Raw genomic sequence first — 27,950 nt, forward strand, 5'->3', positions numbered from 1 at the left:
ACCTTGCCATCATGCTGAGCCGACCAACGTGGAAGGCGACGGAAGACGGCCTGAATGAAGATATGCGCACTATAGTAGCATACCTTCGAAAGTGGCGTCTCCAGCTCAGCCTTGGAAAGACTGTTGCTGCGTCATACCATCTCTGCACCAGGGAAGCAAGGAGAGAACTTGCAGTGAGCATTGAGGGCAAACGCCTGGAGGTTCAACGAGCCCCGAAGTACCTCGGCGTGCGTCTGGATCGGACCCTATCATTCAAACAACACCTTTATGATCTGAAGGCAAAGGTGACATCCAGGGTTGCACTGATCCGCCGCCTTGCTGGAACAACGTGGGGAGCCTCTGCTAAGACCTTGCGGATTTCTACTCAAGCGCTGGTCTTCTCTGCAGCAGAGTACTGTGCCCCAGTTTGGAACAGAAGCCCCCATGCCAAAAAGGTGGATGTGGCAATCAACAACGCCCTCCGAATTATAACAGGATGCCTGAAGCCCACCCCTGTGTCCCTCTTGCCTGTCCTTGCGGGAATAGCGCCAGCCAACCTTCGCCGTGAAGCTGCCGCCCTCGTTCTCGCCAGGAAGGCAAAAAATAACAACTGGTGTTAGAGATGTTCTGACTAACTCATTTTGCAAGAACCACACGTGAGACAGTATGCCCTTTAAGCACTTGCAAGTGGAGAGCCAGTCCGTTACTGTAGGTACAGCAATGTTCGAACAAACTCTGCCGTTAGTCTCTTACAAGAGCATATTTATTGAGAACAAGTAAGGTGGGGGTGACATTGGACATTTTTGGTGGTCACCTCAGCAACTGGTTAATCAGTGCAGAGGGTCCCAGTTTGTTTTACGAGGTCGTGGAAATAAAACCTAGTGGAGCATTTTAGATGACTAACTAAGCAAGAAAGTGTTTCCACACCATTTGGAAAGTTTCAACAACTGAATGGTTCAACTTTTCTGAGTCAAGGAAAGGTAAAAGGTTTAAACAAAGTTAATCATTCTAGTCTACATTCCAACATAATCATACGATCAAGATAGTTTATAAACCCTAACATATCCCTCAAGTTTATCATATGATTATGCCCACCCCGATCAATCAAACATAAGTAAGAAAATATAATGAAGAAAGAAAAACAATAAAAAATAAAAACACAGAAACAGCACATCATTGTACCCATCACTTGCGAAGCATTTTCGATGGCCAAATCATTAAGTTTCTGTAGAATATGTACGGCTAAACAGCATTATCGCAATCTACGTAGATCAATTTTAGTGTGTGTGAAAAACCTGCGGCAAGATGTTATAATGCAGGAAAGGTCTCACATGGTCCCTCTGCTTTAGGCGACAAGAATGTTACCAATAACAACAGTCAAGACAAAAATTGCTTGGCACGCCCACTGTTGGAGGGTGAGCACAATTCTCACCCCCTTTGCAGCACTGCTTCGTTGGGGGAGAACCTGGAAATTTCGGCCGCGCGGTTGTCGTCTTCAGTGGCCCGGGTAGACTACCTGGCCACCAAGGGGAAAGAGGATTATTCTGCCTCTATTTCAACTGGGGGCGGGGACGCTGTCGATGGTGGATCTGCTTCCTTGCTGGAACCCTCGTGTTGCAGTCATCAAGTCCAGAACCATCCTGTTTTGCAAGACCATTTGTTCAATAGCCAGAATCGCTCTGTTTTGTCCATCACTGATCCTAGACAGGATCATGAGGGTCAAAGGTCACAATAACCCTTCGTCGACATCCAGAAGAGTTGTGTCGTTGTCATCTGATGATGCTGCATCTTCAGGTGTGGTCAGTCACCCTCACTGGTGCACACACTCCTGTCCAGTTGGCGGGCAGCATCTGATAAACCTTGTGACCACAAAGCCACCAGCCATTCTGTATGAAGTAGGTTCTGTTTGATGGCGCAGCCATGTTGGTAGGAGAGCCCTCACCAACTAAAGTTTGGGGAGGAAGGGGGGGAGTTTGGAACACACACATCGCATCCCTCCTGTGTGTGAGCTCTCACAGTGAACTTCACATACCGGTACCAAGCGTTGGTTTCGTATGGGTTTCTGGGGTCCCATGACCAGTCCTCAAAATTCTCATCGTGACCATCTTCTTCCACGGATGACACTGTCCATTGGTCCATTCAGATGAGCCCACAAACCATAGCACACTCCAACCACAGCGCAGCAAAGAATCCACCTGGCATATGGAATTCCATTGCTACTGGGATGGCAGAGACACCGGGACATCTCGCCTAGCGGAGTGGGGATCGCTGGATTCTTCACCAACATTGAGACGCCCCACCCTAACCGATGACGCCCCTTTGAAGTCGGTCTTCCTCACCACTCCGAATGAGGGGTCCAGCACTCTGCAACTTGCAGTGGCTGAGGTGAATCCAGCTGGGCCGTTCAGCAATCTTTACTGCAGTGGGGTGGTCAGCAAGACTTGGAATGGTCCCTCCCACCGTGGGCTGGCCCAGTTCTTCCTTTTGATGACCTTGATGTAGACCCAGTCTCCTGGCTTGATGAGGTTGTCAACCTGTGGGGAAGGAAGATCAGGCGGCAGTAAATTTGCATTTGACACATCTTTCATTTTGAGCGTTCTGATCATGTAATCTGCCAAGGACTGTTCTTCATCCATGTGAGCACCACATTTACACACAGCAAGTTTAGCAGGTAAATGGATGGCCTGCAACAAGTCTTTTAACAAGGAGGCATGGGTAACTGGCTTACCGGTTGATGTTGTCATCCCCCTGTGCTCCCATTGTTTTGCAAAATAGAACAGAGTAGAAAACGCAAACTGACTGTCTGTATACAGTGACTTCCTTATTTTTTGCTCATTGACAAGCTCTTGTCAGTGCAATTAGCTCAGCAGCCTGCGCTGACCGATTGTATGGAAGCTTTTCTGCTTCAATTATCTGGTTTGGCAACTTCACAATTGCATAACCACTTTGATTGTTCCCTTTAGGAACCTTTGAACATGATCCATCCACAAACCACTTTTCCCCTTTATCAAGTGGTGTGTCACTTAAATCTTGTCTGGGTAGCTGTAGATGTTCTGTAGCATCTAAACAGTTATGTGGGGTTCCATCCCCTGGCAACGGGATCAATGTTGCTGGATTTAGGACTGTGCACCTCTTTATCACAATATGCGGTTGTGACAGAAGTGTAGGAGTGTAGGATAGGTGTCTGGCGGGTGACAAAAAGTTCATTTTGCTTTGCAGTAGCAACACATCTACAGCATGTGGAACCAGCAAGTCCATTTTGTGGAAAAGGACCACATCTGCGGATAGTGTCACTGCAAGCGCTGCTGCGCATACTGCTTGGACACAGTCTGGTAATGATTGAGCCACTGGATCCAATTTTTTTGAATAAAATGCAATTGGTCTTAGTTTACTGCCATGACTCTGCAGCAACACTGAGGTCATAAAACCATTCCTGCAGTCTACCGTTTGCACAAAAGTTTTATTGTAGTCTGGTAAGATAAGGGTTGTAGTTTCCATCAGAGCCTGTTTCAGTAGTACAAAAGCATCCTCCGCTACTGGTGTCCATATTATTTTTTCTGTCATTGCCATGGGGACTCCATGCACAATATTCAGCAGTGGTTGCGTCTTTTTTGCATAATGTGGGATCCATGCTCTGCAGTAATTGCAGAGCCCCAAAAATGACATCATTTGTTTTTTTGTCTCAGGTTTTGGTGCATCTGCAATGATTTGTTTTCGGGTTTTCTGTATCTGTCTTCCAGCAGCTGACAACGTGTGACCTAAATAGTTCACTTCCTGTTTGACCCATTGTAGTTTATTTTTGCTTACTTTATTCCCTGTTTTACAGAGATAGTGTAACAAAGCTAAGGAGTCTTCCTTGCAAGCAGCTTCAGTTTCAGAGGCTATCAAGAGATCATCTACATAAACTAGAAGTTGGCTTTTGTTTGAAATTTGAAAATCAGCCAAACATGCCATGATAGCTTGAATGAAAATAGTTGGACTATCAGCAAATCCCTGTGGCAATTTGGTGTACGTATAACTTTGTCCTTTAAAAGGTAAACGCGAACCAAAACTGTGAGTCTGGGTGGATTGGCACTGAGAAAAATGCATTGCTAAGATCAATTACTGTGAAAAACTTCTGGTTGGGTTTCAAAGTGTTTGCGGGTCAGGCACATTAGGTGCTCTTGTCTGTACTGCTTTATTTACTGCTCGTAAATCTTGGATCATTCGCCAATCAATCTTGTTGGCCTTTTGGACTGGAAAAATAGGAATGTTGCAAGGAGAATCTGAGCACTTCCTAATGATTCCTCCTGACAAAAGATCATTTATAACAGGTGCAATCCCATTTATTGCCTCTTGTTTTAAAGGATATTGCTTAACTCTTGGACGCCACTCTGATCTTGGTTTGATCTGTACTGGGGGAATGGATTTTAAAAGTCCTACATCAGATGGGCCCTTTGTCCATAGTTCTTCAGGAAGCTCAGCCAATTCCCTCTCCTCCATCTCAGTCAAACAAACATTAACTAGTCAGGGAAGCGCATAAGCACATGCCGTTCCATGAGCCACTTCACACACTGTTTGCTTCCACATGTCACAACTGGTACTGTAGCTCCACCCATCACCTTTGTCCTCATAATCAGTGACAGATTCGGCAAGTTTAATTCGGCAACCCACATCTGCCCATGTTATACTGTGAGGTTTAAACAATGAAATGTGGGGTACAGCCAACAACTTGTATTTGTCTTTCTAAGAGCGGGCAGGAGCACAGCAGCAGCTGCAAATCACCTGCGATCAGTGTACAGAGCAGTGACTGTTAAGGTTACTTCTGTGTCACTGAGAAAACCTTCAATATATTCATCTTGTGGATCAGTGGGAATATTCATGGTGACATGTAATTGATTACAAGTCATCTCTGACTCAGGTCGTGACAATTGCTTTCGGGCTTCACTCAGTAAACTGTTTGGTAACTTGGGATTCTGGTCAACAGAGATGTCATACGAACAGCAAATCTGTTCACCTGCTTGTGCAGCGTATAAGTCAACATCTCTCACTCTACATGCTCGCATGCCATCCTTTACTGGAATTATTGCAATTCCCAATCTAGTCATCAGATCTCGACCCAGCAGGTTTATGGGGCATTTTGGGGATAGGACAATCGAGACTGAAGCCATGTTTCCAATTTCATCATCTCTTACTTCAACTGGATTGGAGATACTCTCCTTGTGTACCTGCCCATCAGCAGATTTCACCCAAATAGTATTTTGGGAGGCCTTTAGATTAGGGACTTTAGTTTTTATTACGGTTTTACAAGCCCCGGTATCACACAAAAACTCGACATCACTTCCTCCAATGTTTAAGGTAACGTGGTTTTTCTTTTAATGTACTCAAAATGTCCCATGCTATATGGACATCTACTATTTCTTCCTCTGTAGGAGCACAAGAGGTCAAAGGGGAGGAATCTAGTCATGCTGAGAATTTGGCTTTTCCTCTGCCCCTTCCTCAACCCTTTGATTGGTCTTGTTTTGCATGACGACACTCTCTTGCAAAGTGTCCTCGTTTCCCACAGTTCCAACAGTTGTCAGAATCTGATGGGGATTTTGAATTGTATGGTGGCCTACGACCTTGTTGGCCTTGACCTCTTCCTCTGCCCCGTTGGGAGCTTCGGAAGAAGACTGTTTTATCTTCATCTAGGTCGTCATCATCATCATCGTCTAGATGAAATACATCAGAACTTTTGCTTTTTTTGATCACATTTTCAGCATGTCTGGCCCACTGCATGGTTGTTGTAACACTAGCAGTGTCCACTTCTACCATGTGTTTCCTCACCCAATTGCCTATTTCAGGGCGGAAACCAGTGAGGAGTGCATTTTTAAGCTGTTGCTGATAAGCACTCTCAGCTGCATCATTGAATGGGATGCCACTATGCACCCTAAATTCTTTTTCAAATCTCAAACAAAAATCATCAGTATCTTCCCCAGGCTTCTGTTTTATCCCTGCTAAATGACCATAATTCGCTCAAAATATAGTTTGCACTCTTTGCACAAGATCATTCCATTGTGCTGCATACTCCCCTCTCAATTGATTTCCCTCAACAGGATAGGGGAGAGGCCCTTGGTTATTTCTACCTGTACAATTTCCTCTAACCTTGGCCCAGTCTTTTCCCAAAGAAGACATTGCAGCTTCTCCTGCTTCATGCCCATTCAGTCTATAGGAATGTATGATTCCAGCCATGTCTTCTGCCCATTTATCTGGGTCTTCTGCAACAGGGGTAACCCCTTCAACTGCTTTTCTTGCCTCTTCCAAAGTTCATGGCCAAAAAACATATGTATGCGGAGGGTAGCCTTCCCCTACAATAGGGTTTGGCAGCTGTATCATTGGGCACACATCAGCATTGTCTAATGTTTGGGAAAATCTAGCAGCATTGGTCATACTCCTTGTTTGTACAGGACTTCTAATGACGTGACCCTGACCTTTTTTGCTATTGTATGGGAGAGGGTGCAGGTCTGTTAAATTTGGATACAAGTTTTGCATAGGAGCGGAAAGCTCTTCTTGCTCCTCTGCTTGAGCTGCGGCTTGAGCTACGGCTGAGACAGCGCGCCTTCGCACTGTGGCCTCATTGTCTTCCGGCCTGACAAACATACTCGCGGCCTCATCACTTTTCACCTTTATATTTTTTGTCTTTTGAATTTGTTCTCTTCTCTCTTGTGAAGCTTTCAACCACACTTTAGCACAATCCAATTCTCTCACTTTTCTTACCTTTCTCAGTCCTTTTGTCTTCCTAGCCACACTCTCCTCCAAAACGTCAACCACTATTTTCCACATTTCAACTTTCAACTTCCCTTCTACTCCATACTTTTTCTTCCATTTTGGCATGTATCGCATACAATTAAGAAATCTACTCGCCATGTACTTCTCATCTTCTTCAAGAGCTAGAGATTTACCGTTTTTATTTCCCATTATAACTTGTTTTTTCAGGATTTATATATAAAAAATCTTTCTTTCTTTGAGGATCCTTAATGCAGGTTTAAATTGACCGTTCAACAACAATCGCCTCTTAGTCAAATTATCCTACCAGTCACACACTCAACTACACAACTTAGTGCTTTTATACTTTTAGGCCTATCTAGGATGGGTGTAAAACCCTTCCAAACAGATTGGAAAAAAACGACAAAAAAGAATCTACACCCTTCTCCAATTAAGAAAAAGAAGCTCTGTCTTTTCTAACCCGTTCCTTCCACTGGGTCTTGGACCCAAACTGTTCTTTGGCTTGGAAAAACGAACAAAGAAATATCTACACTCTTCTTTGAATCACAAAAAAGAAGCTCTGTGTTTCTTAGCACGTTCCTTCCACTGGGACTCCAACCCAACCCAGATCCCGTAGCTTGGAAGAACAGACAAAGAAGAATCTACGCACATGTCCGATGAACGAAAAGGAAGCTCCGTTTTTCTTAGTCTGTTCCTTCCACTGTGACTTGAACCCAAGCTATATTTTGTGCACTTTCCACTCTTACGCGTTTCACAACAACACAATCACACAATTTTAGGGCTTTAACTTACTTGTCCCCTGGTTCATTGCACTGCTGGATCCCGTCAATCCGCCGCTGTCAGACGAAGGCAGACCTAAGATGCTGGCCCAGCGAATAATTCACTCCCCAGGACTTTCTTAACCAGGTCCGCCTAATAGACGCTGGCCTGTCCACGGAAAGCAACACGTCGTTCTCAGTCGGTCAGCAACGGGTATGTTTGGGATCCGGGTCACGGCACCTAAATGTTAGAGATGTTCTGATTAAAGGAATATAAGAGTTTGATCTTAAAGTAGTTCATTAGACATCTTGTGCATGAGAGTATGAAACTGTAAAGTGCTGAGTGTGTGACGGTGGAGACAAAACAAGATATGTGGGCAAGGATGTGCACGAATGAAATGTTCCAGATTAAACAATGACGCAGGAGCAGCAAGGAGTACAAGATGACCCAGGGGCAGCGGGTAGATAACAACTGGGGACCCTGTATGGAAAACTACAACCAGGAGGAGCGAGCAAATGATTCTGCAGAAGAAGAAAGACCAATAAGAGCAAGCTAAAGTTAAATGCAGTGTACACATAGCCAATAGAATAATGACAGAATGCCTTTGTTGATGTGCCATTTGCATATTGTGTAGTATAATTAATGGCTGGGCAACTCGGAAGTAGAGTACGTCTGCTGGTGGGAACAGAGACGTACAGAGGTGTATTGAGAGGGACCCGAGACCCAGGTGATGTATTAGATTTGGTTGTTAGGAATAAATCCACTCGTGTGTGAAAATGCCAGCTTCCTGATACCTTTCTATTGCAGAACGAGCGCGCAAATTGTTGGATGAGTGGCAGTTGGGTAAGGTCACAAATTGGAGTCAGATTAGTAACTCGCGTTCAAGTTAAATTAGAAATAAATTCCAACAATTTATGGTGACCCCGACGTGATGCAAGAGAGGTAAAAGAGTCTGGGACTCTAAGGAAGTCTGGGACTTCGGTAACCACAAGAGTCTGGGACTCGGGGTCTGGGACCCACGTCCACACCAGGTGACGACCTGATAAAGACGCCACACGTCCGACCGTCTTTCCTCTTGGGCCCACAGTGAGACAAGGTAAGCAGATTCCTTTTCAAATTCTGCATATTGACAACGCTAAATTATAAGAGGAAGGATGAGCGGAACAGTGAAAGTGTGTAGTAGGGTATAAAATCTGGGATTTACCTACTAGAATAGTTTGGAACTATTTGCGGTTACTATACGGTTTAAAATCTGGGATTTACGTATTAGTACAAGTGTGGACTTAGTAGGGTATAAAATCTGTGATTTACCTACTAGAATAATTTGGAACTATTCGTGGTTACGATACGGTTTAAAATCTGGGATTTACGTATCAGTGTGAGTGTGAGTGTGAGTGTGGAAACTAAAATTGTTCTGTGTGAAAAGTGGTGACGTGATGCAAGAGAGGTAAAAGAGTCTGGGACTCTAAAGAAGTCTGGGACTTCGGTAACCACAAGAGTCTGGGACTCGGGGTCTGGGACCCACGTCCACACCAGGTGACGGCCTGATAAAGACGCCACACGTCCGACCGTCTTTCCTCTTGGGCCCACAGTGAGATAAGGTAAGCAGATTCCTTTTCAAATTCTGCACATTGACATCGCTAAATTACAAGAGGAAGGATGAGCGGAACAGTGAAAGTGTGTAGTAGGGTATAAAATCTGGGATTTACCTACTAGAATAGTTTGGAACTATTTGCGGTTACTATACGGTTTAAAATCTGGGATTTACGTATCAGTACAAGTGTGGATTTAGTAGGGTATAAAATCTGGGATTTACCTACTAGAATAGTTTGGAACTATTCGTGGTTACGATACGGTTTAAAATCTGGGATTTACGTATCAGTGTGAGTGTGAGTGTGAGTGTGAGTGTGGAAACTAAAATTGTTCTGCGTAAAAAGTGGTTGGGAGACACACGAGTGGATTTAAAGAAGGCGGATAAGAGGAAGTGGGATAATGGTCTCGGGTCCCTTCAAATTAAGGGTCCCTTCAAATTAATGGAAGAAAAAGTAAGAAATAAGTGAAAGGCAGGATCCTGATCGAAATAAAAATCTAGATAAACGGATCAAACCCATGTAACAGAATGGGAACCTGGCTGAGAAAAAAAAAAAAGAAGAAACGGAAATTATCTTAAATGTACAGGAGATATTCGCGTTAAAGGAAAAAGTAAGAGAGAAACACTGAAGTTAAAATTTGCAAAATAAAAGGAAAAGAATTACAAAAAGCGTCTAAAAGTAAAATAGAGAATAAATCAGACAAGTAAGATGAGCAAAAAGGTGTTCTTAGTGTGGTCTTTGTGGTCTTTTATGTTGTGCGCCAAACGTGTGTGTAGGGTGTGTGTGCGTGCGTGTGCGCGCAGAGGATCCTCGTGTGTGTGTGTGTGTATGTGTGGGTGTGTGAGTGAGATGTGTGTCCTATGGAAGAAATTAGTCATGGAGAATGTTCAGGAGCCTGTTGAGCGATAATAGGGAAGTTGAGAAGTAGACGATGAGTATGTTTAAGTTGGTTGGAGAAACTAAGATGATCGAGGTGTGGCAGTAGAGAAAATAAGATGTGTGGCAGTAGAGACTATAAAGTGTGTGACAGAAAGTGACTAGAAAGGTGGCCTGATAGGATGAGAATAATAGACAACAAATGTTGTGTAGAAGACAGTGAAAGATGTTGAATGTGAACATGATGAAGGGGAACAGTAAAGTAGGCCTGCCCTTTGAGAGGGTGAGATTGAGGAGCGTGCCTGCGCTTGCGCGTAGTCATGGGTCTGTGCTATGCTCGTGTGTGTGTGGTGGGCCGGCATCATGATTGTTGCAGGAAAAGGCCAGCCTGTGGGCAATCAACATTGATGCCACGTCCCCCCTCACACGGGGGGTGCTATGGCTGCGGGTGAGGCAGAGAAAGTGTGAGTTTTTCAGAGAAGGTTTGAAGAAGAGTGATGCACATTTGCATAAAGGATAAAAGGCACTGATGAAAAAATATAACCAAAACGTCATCCTCTATGACGTTAGCGCAGCATTATTTGTTTTTATTGTTTGTGAGCTGTGTCTTTGCTGTTTTTTGTGTTGTCTGTGTGCTGTCAGTGTTATGTGTTAAAAGGATGAAATTGGCTAAAATAGGTAAATAAAAAGAATTTATTAGACTGTAGTCTATCTGATTTGCAACGCAAAACAAAAGCAATTTGGAAAGATGTGTCAAATTAAATGATAATGTAATCGTATGTAGTAATACGTTATTGCATGTTAGGTGGCCATCAGGGTTGCGGTTTTGTTAACTTTAACAATATGGTACTTGTGAGAAGAGATGAGAGATTAGTTGGCAATTTATATAGAACACTCCCAAAATTATGCTGCATTGTGTTGATTTAAAAAGATCTATTTGGCCTTTGCAGGGTGAGCCACTGTGTTGCATGCATCTGGCCATGGAGAAAGTATGTTGTTTATTTGTGTACTTTGTCAACAACCAATGTAGATGTTAAAGAATGAAATTAATATCTTTAAAATGAATGTGGATTGAGACCACCCAGGCAACTACCCTGAAGCTAAGATGATGTTCAGGACGGCGATGCTGAACGGCCTCCCAAATGAGGTGCAAGCGATCATGAGAGTTGATCTGGACATTTGGTCTGTCCGGAACCGAGATTCAAGAGGCATTTGATACACCATTGCCGCATCTACATGGAAAAAGCAAATAAAGATCAAAAGGAAACTGACGCTCTGGCGACTAGTTTGGTTAAATTACAGTTGGCAAAGTTGCATGGTGAGGCAAAACAAGAAAAGGTTAAACAAAAACAGATGTATCAGACTCCACTGGGGGCTGGACGGGGCTGAGGCCAAGGGTTCCGTGGTGGATACAGAGGGCGAGGTTAAGGCGCCCTCCCAGGACTGGGGCGGAATTGGTTCGCTCCAGGGACTTGCTTCAACTGCGGGGCCCCTGATCACTGGGCGCGAGATTGTAATGCAACCCACCACCAGCAGGGGCGGAGCAGCAGAACCAGCAAGCAGGGCCACCACACCAAAGTGGACCACAGCAGCCCCGCCCGGGGCCACAGCCGAATCCACATGGGCAGTATTACCAAGCCGACCCGTGGTACGGCCCGGACGAAGAGTGGGGCCTGGGAAGCTCGGGAAGCACAGGCCAGGCAGAGCCAATGCTTCGGTTGACAGTGGCAGACACTCCGGTCCAGATGTTGATGGACACTGGAGCAACACATTCATCGATCAACATGCCACGGCCAAGTACAGCGTTGTCGAAACGAGTTACAACGTTGGTCGGCTTCTCGGGACGTCCTCAGACTCTGCCCTTCACTCGACCATTGAAAACGGAAATCACAAACACCGGACAGAAACTATATCATTCATATGTTCATGCAATGGACACACCCATCAACTTGATGGGCAGAGACATGTCAGCATTGAGAGCCCAGATTCTGTGCGGCGAGAAGGGACTTACAGTGACATTTCCTGACGGACAGGTTCTGGAATGCTCCCAGCCTGTGACACCTCAGGGTCAGTGGTTGATGGCACCACTCCCCACAGTACCAGAAACGGCACGAATCTACTGGGCGAGATTGAATCCTGAGACTCCGTTTGGGAGAGGTGTCTACTCCACGTACCTCCTGTGGAAACCATGGATCCAGGCATTGGCACCGTACCACCCCCCAGTGGATCCATTGCATTGCACTCTATATTATGATAGAGAATCAGATGAGATATATAGAGATGCGTTTGAAGAAATTGAGGGAGATGATTGGTGATTGCACCATGCATCTTTGTGGGCCCCGAGGGGGTGGCAGCATATGTATAGTTGTCGCCGAAGCAAGAGCAATGGTATCGAATGAGTGAGGAAGGTTTACCTGTCACTGGCTGTGTCGCCAGGCCATGAGCCCCGCCAATTGGGGCCCATGGTGAAACGATTAACACAACAACATGACTGGATGATGACTGAGATTTCAGATGTGTGGCATTCGGCCGCAACCAAAAGTTACAGAATAATGGCAAAAATGGTAGATGAGTCAGACCTTGAATTGGTCTTCCTGGCCCGCCATCATGGGCGGGAACAGACGGACCATGAGTCTGCACAGGCGATGCTGGATCAAATGCCACAGACCTTGTGGTCACAGGGTCCATTCGATGTTGGTTTTTGTCATACGGTTCAGCCGATCCAATTGGAAGTTGATTGCTCCAGTCCGGTCCGCCGTCCTCAATATCGATGGCCGAAGGAAGCAGCCAAAGGTATGGAGGACACAGGGGCACAGTGCCTGCCAATGGTGGGCTTAAAGATTGACCGCCCGAACAGGCAGGTCAAGAGAGGGAATGTGACAATGGCGAGAATTGGATCCAAGTCGGACTCGAAAGTGTCTGAACAACGACGACGACGACGATGCAAATGTTTAAGTTTATTGACTATTTTCAGAAGTGATGGAGCGAAAGAAGAACGAGTGATGGTGTATCAGTCCTGCAATGGAACGGTATGGTAAGAAGCAGAGCAAGATGGTGGTAAGACGCTGACACAGACACAACAACTACTGCTAAATCTGAAGTGTAAACAACTGACACAGGTGAAAGCTTGGGTGACAATTTTCAACTGGACTCAACAATGGCTTGATTTGTTAGATAAATTGGACAATTATCAACCACGGTACAAGGACTGGCCCTGGGATTGGAAATATCCAGGAGTCATGGTGTAATGAAAATGTGTCTTTGCCAGCAGGAATCCCTCTCGCTCGTGCTGATGTTTGGCTGTGGTGTGGAGCAAAAGTGTTGTACAATAGGCTTCCCTCCAATGCCTCAGGTAAGTGCGCCCTAGTAACGCTGATCATGCCAATTAGTGTGACAGCATTAGACGTGTCCAGAATAAATTGGGAAGGCGTTGGACGGTGGGGAAGAATCCCCTTCCTTGTGAGGAGGAAAAAGGACATGCAAGAATGGTTGAATACAGGAGACCCCACGTACATAGATGCAATTGGAGTTCCGAGAGGGGTTCCTGATGAATACAAATTGGTGAATCAAGTGGCGGCAGGATGGGAGAGTATTTTCCTGCTCATTACAGTAAACAAAAATGTGGACCGGATTAATTATGTCCACTACAATGTCCAACGATTGGCGAACTTCACCACCTCGGCACTCCAGGCAGTGCATGAGCAATTAGCAGCCACGTCTCTTATGGCATTCCAAAATAGAATAGGTTTAGATATGGTGTTAGCGGAAAGAGGAGGAGTCTGTGGTATTTTTGGGGATCAGTGCTGTACTCTGATTCCCAACAATACGTCTCCTGACGGTCGGCTCACTAAGGCATTGGAGGGTCTGCGCACGCTAAGTAACAAAATGAAGGAGCACTCAGGTGTGGACACCAGTTGGTACTCTGACTGGTTAAACGTCTTTGGCAAATATAAAAGCTTGATTGCATCAGTACTGATTTCTATTGCTGTGTTTGCTGCTATTATGGTGTTATGCGGATGTTGCTGTATTCCATGTATCAGATCATTAACTGTTAAGACAATTGAACGCACGTTGGGGCCACTCCCTCCGGGTGGCCAGTACATGATGATCCCTCAGAAGGACCCCCAGGAGGCGGAGACAGCTGTGGCCCTCCGGGATGTGAGTATATGAAGGTGGCCTCAGGGACCTGAGGCCATGAGGAGGGTATGAAATTTTGTGTTTAACAATAAAACAAGGTATTCGAGTGATGACCTCAGTGGTCTGAGGTCATGAGAGGGATTAAAGGAATATAAGAGTTTGATCTTAAAGTAGTTCATTAGACATCTTGTGCATGAGAGTATGAAACTGTAAAGTGCTGAGTGTGTGACGGTGGAGACAAAACAAGATATGTGGGCAAGGATGTGCACGAATGAAATGTTCCAGATTAAACAATGACGCAGGAGCAGCAAGGAGTACAAGATGACCCAGGGGCAGCGGGTAGATAACAACTGGGGACCCTGTATGGAAAACTACAACCAGGAGGAGCGAGCAAATGATTCTGCAGAAGAAGAAAGACCAATAAGAGCAAGCTAAAGTTAAATGCAGTGTACACATAGCCAATAGAATAATGACAGAATGCCTTTGTTGATGTGCCATTTGCATATTGTGTAGTATAATTAATGGCTGGGCAACTCGGAAGTAGAGTACGTCTGCTGGTGGGAACAGAGACGTACAGAGGTGTATTGAGAGGGACCCGAGACCCAGGTGATGTATTAGATTTGGTTGTTAGGAATAAATCCACTCGTGTGTGAAAATGCCAGCTTCCTGATACCTTTCTATTGCAGAACGAGCGCGCAAATTGTTGGATGAGTGGCAGTTGGGTAAGGTCACAAATTGGAGTCAGATTAGTAACTCGCGTTCAAGTTAAATTAGAAATAAATTCCAACATGACTAACTTATTTTGCAAGAACCCCACGAGAGACAGTATGCCCTTTAAGCACTTGCAAGTGGAGAGCCAGTCCGTTACTGTAGGTACAGCAATGTTCGACCAAACTCTGCCGTTAGTTTCTTACAAGAGCATATTTATTGAGAACAAGTAGGGTGGGGGTGACATTGGACATGTTTGGTGGTCACCTCAGCAACTGGTTAATCAGTGCAGAGGGTCCCAGTTGATTGTTTTACGAGGTCGTGGAAATAAAACCTAGTGGAGCATTTTAGACGACTAAGCAAGGATGTTTCCACACCATTTGGAAAGTTTCAACAACTGAATGGTTGAACTTTTCCGAGTCAAGGAAAGGTAAAAGGTTTAAACAAAGTTAATCATTCTAGTCTACATCCCAACATAATCATACGATCAAGATAGTTTATAAACCCTAACAACTGGCACATCCTGCATAGCACCACAACAACTCCAGCTCCACCAAGCAGACTCAAGACGCGCCACGCCTACAACATTGTAGCACAAGAGATGCTCAATTCCATCCCCGAGGACATCTCCAGAGATGCTTGGCTGGCAGCAGCTTGGAAGCAAGAGTGGGAGGAAGCTGGTCCTTCCCTCTTGCACCGTTACATCTGGGATCCAGGAGACGGCGCCATAGGAGGAGACGTACTACCTCGTCAGCAGTGGACCACACTGAACCGTTTAGGAACTGGTGTTGGGCGCTTCAACACATCTATGTGACAGTGGGGACTGGTGGATAGTGCGGCTTGCAAGTTTGGAGACACCGAGCAGACGGCCGACCACATCATCAACACCTGCCCCCTATATAGACCACCCTCGAAGGCCGGCCTCTTTGACCTGGGACAAGAGATGGTGGCGTGGCTCCACGACACTGAGGTGGAGCTCTGATGTTACACGTATGTAACTTTTATACAGTATAGTATTGTAGAAGTTAAAGAAAAATGGACACAGCACACATATACTGCAATATCAAGACATAAACAAAGAACAAGCAAATTGATGTGGCCTACTGTGTACTCTAAATAAATCTGCAGTTTACAGAAAACACTCTAGCAACTCTTTACTTATCGTTGTCCTCCCCCTCCTGCTCACCTGCCTGACCTCCTCCTCATCCTACTCCTACTCCTCCTGGCCATCCTCACCCTCCTGGCCATCCAGACGTTACTGTCTGTCTGGCCACAGATTCTCGACAACATCACAATAGAAGAATGAAGACAGGGTACTGATAGCTGTTTACTGTCATCCACTTTAATTAAAAATATTTAATGGACTGAAGTGCAAAATCACCCCACCAATGCCATAACAAAAAATCAAAAATAAAAAAAAAATAAAATAAAATACCGGCACGGTCTTCGTGTGCAAGGAGGAAAAAGAAAAAAAATACTCCTTTACGTCCTTTGTAACATCATCATCATCGGTTTAAAGTTCGCTTTCCAGGCGCCGCTGGGTTGGACTGGATTCCCAATATGGCTTTCTTCCACCGGGAACGGTGCATGGCTATCTTGTGGTTGATGCCGAGTGCCTTCATGTCGGCTGTCACGGTCGTCTGCCAGGTCTTTTTAGGCCGACCACTGGGTCTTATTCCCTCTACGTTATACGACATGACTTTCTTCACCCAGTCATTCTCGTCCTTCCTCACTACATGTTCATACCATCGCAGTCTGCCTCTCCTCACCACATCCACTATGGCCTCCACTCCCATCTTCTTTCTCAGCTCTGCACTGGTCTTTTCCTCCCTCATTGACACACCACACATCCATCTCATCATCCTCATTTCTGCTCTGTTTAGTTTGTCTTCATGTTCTGTTTTCAGGGCCCATGCCTCACTTCATAGCACTTCTGACGCAGGCTGAGTACACTTGGCCTCTCATCTTCAGGAATGGGGCCTTAGATGTTAAGAAGGGCATGACTTCCCTGAATTTCTTCCACCCGCTTCTCACCCTTGTGGTCACTGCTAGGTCCACCCCCACCAGCGTTGAGCATGTCTCCAAGATAGCAGAAGCTGTCCACCACCTCGTACATCTCCCCATCTACTACGAGCCCCTCTTGCTCAGCTGGGTCTGCTTGGGCGACTTTTCCCCTGCACCGCTTGCATTGGAAGGTCTCACTTGCAGCTAGTAGGCTGCCTTTTACTCCGCTGCATCTCCGGTGTACCCATCTCTGACAACCCTTGCACCGGATAGAGTTAGCTTGCACTCCCTTCCCGCAAACTCCACATGGCCATGCTCCTGACTGCGGTATCACTCCCAGGCCAGCACCACCGACCATGACCTTTGATTTTGCCGCATTCACCTTCATTCCTTTCACTTCCAAGCATGTCTTTCTGGCCACTAGCTTCCTAGCTAGGTCTTCTCGACTGTGAGCCATCAATACCAGGTCATCCGCGTAGAGCAGCTCCCATGGTAGTCCAACCTTCACTTCCATTGATACCACATCCATCACGATAGCAAACAGTAATGGGCTGAGCACTGATCCCTGGTGCAGCCCTACTCTTACTTCAAGCCCATTACTGTCGCCAACTCCTGTTTTAACAGCTGTGCATGCTCTGCAGTCGAGAGCCATCACAGCCTTAACCAGACCCTCTTCCACGCCCGACTTCCTTAGGGCCCACCTCACCACCTCCCTTGGGACCCTGTCGAATGCTTTTTCTAGGTCAACAAAAGCGAAGTACAACCTCTTCCTCTTCTCCTGGTGTTTCTCTTGCATCTGTTGGGTGACAAAAATTGCGTCTATTGTACCTTTACCAGGCATGAAGCCATACTGCATCTTGTCCACCTCTACCCGTGACCTCACCCTCCTTTCCAACACCCTTTCTGTTCGGAAAAATGTAATACATTATCATTAGATTCCATGGGTTTAATGCAAGATGTTCGCTGTATGGCAGTTTGACCTTGTGTCCAGGGAGTTTCCAACATTTATGGAATGTTAAGCAAGAACATCTGGGTTTGGTAGTTACTGGTACAGAATGTATATGTTTGGAGCCATGAGTCGTGATGTATAGGTCTGGAGCCACGAGTCGTTAAGCAAGAACATCCAGGGTTTGAATAATGACACCATTGAGAGGTCTATACTGCTCGCCTTAAGTAATAACATCTGGGTTTTCTGCCTCATGTGTTAAACTGACTGCTGTGAACAAATGAGAAGCTATACATTTGTGTAAACCCCACCCATTGTATTTACTCAATAAAAAGCGGCCAGCCTGTAGAAGGGCACGGTTTTTGAGCAACACTTATTTGACTACCGTCCTTTTGCAAAAGCTTTTGTAGCCATTGAAGACAACTCTCTGCTTCTGTGAAATTCTTTGTGAATGTTGAAGACCCAACACTCTCCAACAGGTTCATTCCATGCTCCAGCAGCTTTATTGCCCTGTATAACCCGCATGCGAGTGGATCTCCCTTCCCTTTGAATAGAGGCACCAGGAAGCTTTTTGTCCAGTCCTCCGGAATGTGCCCCTCAGCGATGACACTGTTACACAGGTCAGTCATCCACTGCACACCAACGTCTCCCGCTGCCTTTAGCATCTCTGCCACCACCTCAGATGGTCCAGCTGCCTTTCCATCCTTCATGGCCTTCATGGCTTCCCCAACTTCTGTTCGCGTGATCAGGCAACATTCACCCTTCACTTCGTCGCATCCCAGTCATTCTCCACATTCAGCAGCTTCTCCATGTACCTTCGCCATACTTCCTTCACTCCTCTGTTGTCTGTCACGATGTTGCCATCCTCATCCTTCACACAGTTTGCACCGGTCACATCACGCCTCTCCTTGACCATTTGCTTCGCTATCTTGAAGAAGCTCTTTTGTCCTCACTCTCCAATTCACTTGCAAATTATTTCCTCTTGGTCTCTTGGGCCTCCCACACTGCTGTCCGTGACGCCCTCTTTGCCTCTACATACCGCGCTCGGTCTGCCTCCCCTTTAGATTTCTTCCATACTTTAGGGCACCACCTTTTCTCCTTCACCGCTCTTTCGACGCTGTCATTCCACCACCAAGTCTCTCTTTGTCCTGCTTTACCCTTTGAACATCCGCACACCTCTGTAGCTTCAAGCAGAGCCTTCTTCATTGCCTGCCCTCTGCCATCCACACCACCCGACTTCATCTCCTCCACTTCTGCTATTTGCTCAATCTTTTCCCTAAACTTGCTTTTATTCCCTGCGCTATGTAGCTTCCACACCTTCAACTTGGGAGGATGCTTCTTAGCCCCCACTTTCTTGATTCGCAGAGTTAGGTCTCCTATGACGAGGCGATGCTGATACACACACCCTTCTCCAGGGATTGCCTTGGCATCCCTGACCAGGACGCGGTCCTCCTTTCTGACCATGATGTAATCTATTGTGCTCTTGCAGCCACCCGAACTGTATGTTACAAATTTGGCTTCGTCCTTCTTGAAAAGCGTGTTGCACAGCACCAGCTCAAGTGCGTCGCCGAACTCCAGAATCCTCTCTCCGTCTGCGTTCCGCATGCCGTACCCCCGTCCCCCATGTACCCCCTCAAAGCCATCTGACTCCCTCTCCACGTGCCCATTTAGATCACCTCCCAGAATTATAACCTCATTCTGCGGGATCCCTGACAGCAACATGATGGCCTTGTCCCAGAGCGCATCCTTCTCGTCCTGAATTCTGCCAACTTGAGGGGCATAGATTGAAATTACGTTTGTCAGGCGCTTCCCGACGATCAGCTGCATAGAGATGATCCGCTCATTTACCCTGCTAATGCTTAGCACTTCATCTATCCACTATAAGTACTCCGACACCACCAGTCCCTTCATTGCAGCCTTGCCAGAAGGGGTTGACTCCCTTAGCCCATTCCTCTCCCGAGGATCCCACTAGGCAGTGGTACTATTTAACCCATAGGGCTTGCTGTTAGAGAGGCTATGTACTGGCAGGGAGAGGCTTACGCACTCGGCTCTCCCTTTGCATACGCTAGCCAGCGGTGAGGGTTGACAGTGAGAAGTGACATGCACTGGGCACTCCACCAACACACTAGACGCATCACAACACCCGGACTTGGTCTTATGAAGTCAGACGTTTGTAACGTTAAAAACAAAGGGTCTGGCCAGTAAAAAAGAAAGAATTGCATATATTATCCAAAGTTCTTACAGTGTATTTGTGCATGTTTGAATGTGAGTGGTTGCCTGTTGTGGGCGAACAGAGTTGGAGATCCGTCGATTGTCCTCCGCGTGGACCATGTCTCTCCGTAGCGGCGAAAGCTAGAAAGAAAGCATAGCATGAGGCGAAGGGCGCAAACTCTAGCATGCGCCACCTGCACTCACCGACAGCCGCCAATCGTCTGACTCGCGCTCGCTCACCAGAGCAATAGTGTAAATCATGGCACTGTCGTGGACAAATTACATCACAACAATCCATAGGCAAAAAAAAACTAACCGTAAAAAAACAAAAAAAACATTCTGTCATGGAAAAAATATAACTGGATGTAAATGTTTAATTACAATTACCCAAATATTAAAATACAATGTTAATGTTAAAATACAAGTTACAATGGCTGCCTTCCTTTCCGATTCATCAACGGATCAGTGTGGGGGTTGAGGTGGGGGACGATTCGATGAACGAATATTTTGAACAACTCTTTTTAGTGAACTGATTCCTAAAGATTCAGTTACTCAAAAGAACTGGAATGCACATCACTAGCACTTGGTCAAGCGGGCAATAATAAACAGCAATATAATTTTGAATGATCTGTCTTGTGTTTGCTTGTGAACTAGTACTACAATGTCAATACATTTTAGCTCAGTCTTTATTTAAGGAATTATATTTTCTTCTTGTCTTCATTTGTTAACGAAAATCCACACTGATTTAGTCCCACTTTTTGTATACGAGTAGAGGCTTTTAGTCTCGTCTAGTTTTCGTCCGGTGGAAAATGTGCATTGATGAATAAATATACATGTCATGGATCGGTATGGAGCAGGGCGACCAAATGCAGCTTGGACCAGGGTTTATTGAAGGGAAAAGGAAGTTGGAAGGGACGATAAGGGAACAAGCCAACAGAACTGGCAAACTAACATAACGGCCTAACAAATATCAACGGGACTGACCGACAGGGCTGGCAAACAAAAATAGAACTAACAGAGACGCGAGACATGAAATAACTCGACAGGGAGTGAGGGGCAGACAGGACTTAAATACATGACAGGTAACGAGAGGCAGGTGAGGGTGATTACACTGATTGTGAGGTGACACAGAAGGGGAGGGGCGACGCAAAGAGAAATCTTGGCAACAGAGGTTAAATGCAGAGGACAAATTTCACCACACCCAGATGTGTGTGTGACGATGATCATTGGGACTTTTAACTTTAAAACGTTTTTGTGGGTACACACCGATAACTAGGTCCTATTCAAAGGAATGAGAGTTTGCGAGGCTTCCTCTGCAGTCATCTGGTCTGTCGGTAGTGGCCTTGCCTCAAGGGTGGGGGCTTTGGGCTGCTGCTGTTGAGTGATAATGATTGAGTCGTGGCTTTTGCTTTTTGACTGTATCGTATTGCTGCTGGCTACTGCAATCGTGTGGACTTAATCGGCATTGTAATTACATACATAGTGTGGCACAGAGCCGGTTCTAGAAATGCACATAAGAGGGGGCAGTCAGAAATGTGAAGGGGGCATGTTCTTTTATATTATTTATACACATTTTTAACACTGTTATTGTTTTCTTCACGGCAGTTGTTAGCTGTGTGTCCTGATCTCAACCTGGAGAAGTGTATTGCACTCTGTCAGGCCTCGACACTAAGACCTGTCCAGCTTGGGTGTCCCAACTGAAGACTAAAGCTACTGCTGGTATAGCTCTTAGGGTCACTGAGGCACGCAAACCCCCTGACCACAATAAGGTGGCAATCCCTCAGGGGGGAACTGAAAAATAAATGAAATAAATCAATGAAAAGTCAAATAAAATATCCTTCATCCAGATTTTAACAACCAAGCAACAATCAATTTCAACGACATAACATTACGGAGGGGCGGGGCTTCGCGTAGGGGTCCGGCAGACACCACTCATTTGTCCTGTCTGTTAGATGCTGTGTACAGATGTGCTTGTGAATTGAGAAACGCTCCCAGTGGGTAAAAAAACCCCAGCAGACTATTCCCCATTTGACTGCACAAATATGTATATGAATGTTATATTAACTATTATTTGAGTTGTTGTTAATCATTAGTTATATCTCGGGTCGCTACGACGAGTTTGGTGGAGTATTTACTGCTTCTTCCAACTCTGACTCTCTGGCTGCGTCTTGCCTCATTTGCATGCTCACAGTGATTGGATGTTTACGGAGGGGCGCGGAGTCCTGACACCAGGCTGTGTGAGGGAGGACACACTGCACTGACTAGTGATGGGAATTCCAGTTCTTTTAGGTGAACTGAATCTTTAGAATCAGTTCACTCAAAAGATTCGTTCAAACAAATCGTTCAACAAATCGCCCCCCTGATGCAATTTCTCTCCCTTTTTTTTTTTTTTTTTTTTTACATACATTCCGTGGAAACAACCCATACACATCAAACAATACAACTACACAACCCCCACCAAATTATTATATATAATTGGCTCGGGTAAATAACACATTGGCAACAGTCTCTCACTCGGTCGTGAACGGGAAGTTGCGTCACTGACTCGTTCGTGAGCGGGAAATTACGTCACTGACTTGTAAAGTCCCTCCTCCATCTATCACTCGCTTCTGATTGGTCGTTCGCGAAGATTCACGAATGAGTGACAGACAGCAGGGTTAGGGTTCTGCCGACAATGATGTTTTAATTTTGTATTTGTTGGCTTGTAGTTGATGGTGTTAAAATACCAAATGTGTTTGTGTTTGAATAAAAGGTTGAAAAAACGTTATGCCGACATTTGTTAATTTTGGGGACACCAACTCATAACAATGTAAAACACGTATACATATTGTCATATAAAGCAGTTAACCAAATGTCAGATTTTTATGTTTTGTTGGGCGAATATAAGAACAAGGAATAAAACACCAGACAATTTATAACAAATGTTTATTAAAATAATAATAATAATAATAATAATAATAATACATCCATTTTCTGAACCGCTTAGTCCCCACGGGGTTCGCGGGCGTGCTGGAGCCTATCCCAGCCGTCATCGGGCAGTAGGGGGGGACACACCCTGAACTGGTTGCCAACCAATCGCAGGGCACACAGAGACGAACAACCGTGCGAATGGAAATCGCACTCACACCTAGGGACGATTTGGAGTGCTCAATCGGCCTAACAAGCATGTTTTGGGGATGTGGGAGGAAACCGGAGTGCCCGGAGAAAACCCACGCGGACACGGGGAGAACATGCAAACTCCACACAGGGAGGGCCGGAGGTGGAATCGAACCCGCACCCTCCTAACTGTGAGGCGGACGTGCGCCACCGAGCCGCCTCAATAATAATAATAATAATAATAATAATAATAAAAGTAAACCTGCAATCTAATGTGAAACTTGTTAGGGTTGAATAGATTAGGTTGATCATATTATGTTGGAATGTAATCAGTAATAATTAACCTAAGCTTGTCCTGTCTTAACAAAGTAGTAGAACAAAGTGCTAAGATCCTTTGCACTGATTGACCAATTGTAGAAGACGCAATCAAAGTTGTTTTGTCTACTCAACATCGTAAAACATCCCCCGCTATGATGTGATCAGAGGCCAGGTGTTTCACCCCCACCTTGGCCACCACACATGTAAATTGTCACCCCCACCCTTCTTCTCTCAATAAATACTGTCTTGCATGAATGCAACGGCAGACTTTGTTCGGACATTGCTGTGTCTACAGCAACGAGCAAATTCTCCACTTGCAGAATTAATTCTCCACGTGCAAGTGTTCAAAGGGCGTACTGTCTCCTGTGTGATTCTTGCTCAATAAGTTAGAGTCGGAACATCTCTAACAAAACTGCAGTCGATATATTGGATAAGGAGGGTTGGTGTCCTCTGACAATAAAGTTGGAGAGCCTGGCGGGACGCTCGGGTCCCAAAGAGCTTTGAATTGAGAAGGTTGAGAATGTTCTGAGATGAATCGGTCGGGCCTTTTTTTCCCCGGATGTTGTGAGTGAACGCTGGCGCGAATTGCAGCCGCTGCTCTCCGGACATTTGTGCCGCCGTTTTGCTGGCCCTGATGAGCGTTTTCCTGCCCCTGCATCCAGCTTCCAACAACGTTGCTGTGAGTTTCATGCTCTGGTGGACTATCCTGTCCACCATGATCTATCCAGCATCATTCATGTTCCAGTACACGAAGACGGAGCTTCTCCAACTCCGGCGCTTCACCATCATAGATACATTCATCGTGGCTCTGGACGCAACTACAACATCGACGACTCTACTTCCATAAACACCATCTGGTCCTCCACTCGCCGCCATCCACCGAAAAACACAAAAAGGAAGGTCGATCACGGCGTATTAGCTAGCCTAGCTAGGTCAGCTAATTGTTTTAATTCCAATCTACACTGACGTTAAAATGGGACTACTCAACATCCGTTCCTTCACGAGCAAGGGTCAACTGCTACAGGACCTTCTCCTCAACTACAAGTATGACTTTTTGTGTTTAACAGAAACTTGGCAACATCCTGATGACTTTTCTCAATTAAATGAAGCAAGTCCGCCCGGGTTTGTTTACACCTGCAAGCCACGTCTTACTGGTCGAGGTGGAGGTCTTGCGATATTTCATCGTGAGTCCTGGAAGGTTTCATCTGTTTTAGTGCCGAAGTCCAGTTCCTTCGAATCTGTGGCTTTACAGCTGAATGGTCCCACACCAACTCTTTTAGTTAATATCTACCGTCCACCCAAACCAAATAAGGATTTTATTAATGATTTCATCACATTTCTCACCCACATATGCTTACTCTCACCCAACATCATTCTGCTGGGTGATTTAAATATTCACATGGACAACACCAACAGCACTCCTACTAAGGATTTTATTTTTTGCCTGGACAGTTTTGGACTTAAGCAGCACATCGACTTTCCCACCCACACTAAAGGCCATGTTTTAGATCTGGTCTGCTGCTCTGGTGTCACTCCTTTTAACTGCTCTGCTGTTGATCTGGGAACAGGCTTCTCTGATCACTTGTTAGTTTCTTTTAATCTTAAACTCACATTGTCCAAAATCAAACTGCCCCTTGTTATATCCTTCCGTGACATCAAAACCATAAATTTAGCAGATTTCACAACAGTCATTGAATGTCTACCCACCACCACCCTCCCATAAACCCCGGATTAACTGGTTTTTAATTATATCAATGGACTCCAAACTTTGCTGAACTTGTTTGCCCCCCTCAAAACCCGTACTGTTTCTTTTACCCACTCTGCTCCCTGGTTCTCTCATCATTTGTGCCAACTGAAAGCTAAAGGACGACAGCTGGAGCGTCTTTCTAGGAAAACTGGTCTCATTATCTACAAACAGTTATTTCACACGCACATTCTCCAATATAAGGATGCAATTTCCTCCGCCAGATCACAATATTTTGCGGAGAAAATTACAGCCGGTGCGGGGAACACCAGAGCTCTGTTCGCCATGATTAATGATTCAACCCGCCCCCGTGACTCCCACCCCCCACATTTTTACTCTTCCGACTACTGTAACACCCTGATGTCCTTTTTTCACAATAAAATAGTCTCCATCCACCAGCAACTGATCCCTCACTTGTCTAGCCATCCATTTCCTTTCTTTCCCCATCCAAACCCCCCCTCTCTTTCCTGCTTCCAACTTCCCTCTACCTTTTTAATTTCATCCGGAATTCAAAGCCATCTACATGTATTCTTGACCCCATGCCTTCCTCCTTGGTCATAGCCTCTCTCCCTTTTCTGCTGCCCCTGATCACTGCCATCATTTATTCTTCCCTCACCTCTGGCTCTGTCCCTTTACCTTTCAAATCTGCCGCTGTTACACCAACCCTTAAGAAACGCGGCTCAGACCCAAACACCCTCAGTAACCTTCGCCCCATCTCTAACCTGCCGTTTCTCTCCAAAATACTTGAAAAAGTTGTCGCATCACAAATCCACACTCACCTCTCTAATAATAATTTATATGAACAGTTCCAATCCGGTTTCTGTCCCCGTCACAGTACAGAGACAGCCCTTATTAAAATTACAAACGACCTTCTTCTTGCAGCCGACTCTGCTCTTTTATCCATTCTCATTCTCCTTGACAAGCGCAGCCTTTGACACCATCTCTCACTCTATCCTCCTTGACCGGCTAGCTTCTATTGGACTGTCAGACACACCCCTGCAGTGGTTCCATTCATATCTCTCCGGCCGCTCGCAATTTGTCCAGTTAAAATCATTTACTTCACATCCCTCCCCCCTGTCCTCTGGTGTTCCCCAGGGCTCTGTCCTTGGTCCAATTTTATTTACCATTTATCTCCTTCTGCTTGGTTCGATTTTCCGAAAACACAACATCAACTTTCATTGCTACGCGGACGACACCCAGCTCTACGTCTCCTCCAAACCCCCCTACACTTTCCCACCCTCCTCCCTCACTGCATGCCTTCAAGAAATTAAATCCTGGTTCACCTCAAACTTCCTCAAACTCAACTGTGACAAATCTGAGGTAGTCCTCATTGGTTCCAAATCATCCCTCAACAAACAACCCCGTCTTATGCTCACCATAGACAACTCCGTGGTTTCCCCCTCCCCTCAGGCTAAGAGTCTGGGTGTCGTCCTTGACAGCATCCTATCATTTTGTCATCCGTTCGTCCTACTTCCACATCCGTAACATCAACCGCCTCCGTCCATCACTCACTCCAAACAGCACTGCTATCCTGGTCCACTCCCTCGTTACCTCCCGTCTGGATTATTGCAACTCCATCCTTGTTGGCCTCGCTCACAAACTCCTCCATAAATTGCTGTTGGTTCAAAATGCTGCTGCCCGCATCATCGCCAGAACGCCTGTCCATCATCACATCACTCTTGCTCTGCTCCAACTTCACTGGCTTCCTATAAAACACCTCATTAACTGTAAAATCCTCCTCTACACATTTAAGGCCATGCATAACCTCGCCCCGTCATACCTGACTGACCTCCTCCACATTAACATTCCCACCCGGTCTCTTAGGTCTGCATCTTCTATTACCCTCACCGTCCCCCCATTCCGTCTGTCCACTATGGGAGCTAGAGCCTTCACCTGCTCTGCCCCTCGTCTTTGGAACTCTCTCCCCCCTGACATTTGAAACATCAACTCCATTCTACAGTTTGCATCCCACCTAAAAACCCACCTTTTTAAGCAAGCATATACTTGAACCCCCCCATTCTGCTGCAGATGTTTCCTTACTTTTATACTGTTTTTATATTTGATTGTGTATGTTATTTTATCTTTGAACGGCATCCCTGAGTGCCTTGAAAAACGCCTTACAAATAAAATGTATTATTATTATTATTATTATTATTATCATAACAATATTTAGGCATATATATGCATACACGTTATATAAAACCTACTATAAGTAAATCATAAATCTACATTCTTGCTTACATAGTTCACGCTCGGAGACGCAACACGTTTACTGACTGATCCGTTGATGCATGGAAAGCCAGTTTGCTCATTGAATCGTTCGCGAATGGGAAGTCGCGAAAGTCGAGATTCGTTCCCTCACTGATCGTTCTCGCGATGAACCGGAAATGCAAATCACTCACTGATTCCTTCACTCACTGATCGTTCGTTGGTGAACGGGAAATGCAATCCACGACTCGTTCGTGAACGGGAAATTATGTCACTGACTCGTAAAGTCCCTCCTCCATCTAACACTGGCGCTGCTGATTGGTCTTCACGAGTGAGTATATAATATAGTGAGTGGTATAATCTCCCCTCCGGTGAGTCGTCACCTTATCGTGGTGGAGGGGTTTGCGTGCCCCTATGATCCTAGGAGCCATGTTGTCTGGGGCTTCATGCCCCTTGTAGGGTCACCCATGGCAAAAGGGGCTAGACAAAGCACGGCTCAGAAGACCCCTCATGATGAAAAAGACAAGACCGGACGCGGGTTACCGAGGGGCGAGGCCTGAAGGTGGGGCTCGAAGGCGAGTGCCTGGTGGCCGGGCCTTCACCCATGAGGCCCGGCCGGGCATAACTC

General features: G+C 45.7%; 1 long non-coding RNA gene across 4 annotated transcripts in view; it reads right to left on the reverse strand.

Moving 5' to 3' along the window:
- Nucleotides 1–467: 467 nt before the first annotated feature.
- Nucleotides 468–27,950, reverse strand: part of LOC147061317 (uncharacterized) — a 35,653-nt gene continuing 8,170 nt past the window's right edge. For 3 of the 4 annotated variants that reach the window (XR_015068926.1, XR_015068925.1, XR_015068917.1), the window contains 2 exons: nucleotides 19,988–20,097; nucleotides 468–7,722 (listed from right to left, as the gene is read on the reverse strand). This is a non-coding gene — a long non-coding RNA (uncharacterized LOC147061317). The remainder of the gene's footprint in view (nucleotides 7,723–19,987; nucleotides 20,098–27,950) is intronic. The other variant, XR_015068929.1, reaches the window with a different exon arrangement.

The sequence above is a fragment of the Syngnathus leptorhynchus genome, chromosome 2 (assembly GCF_054491065.1).
Source record: "Syngnathus leptorhynchus isolate UIUO chromosome 2, UIUO_Slep, whole genome shotgun sequence".
In the NCBI taxonomy this organism is placed as follows: Eukaryota; Metazoa; Chordata; class Actinopteri; order Syngnathiformes; family Syngnathidae; genus Syngnathus; species Syngnathus leptorhynchus.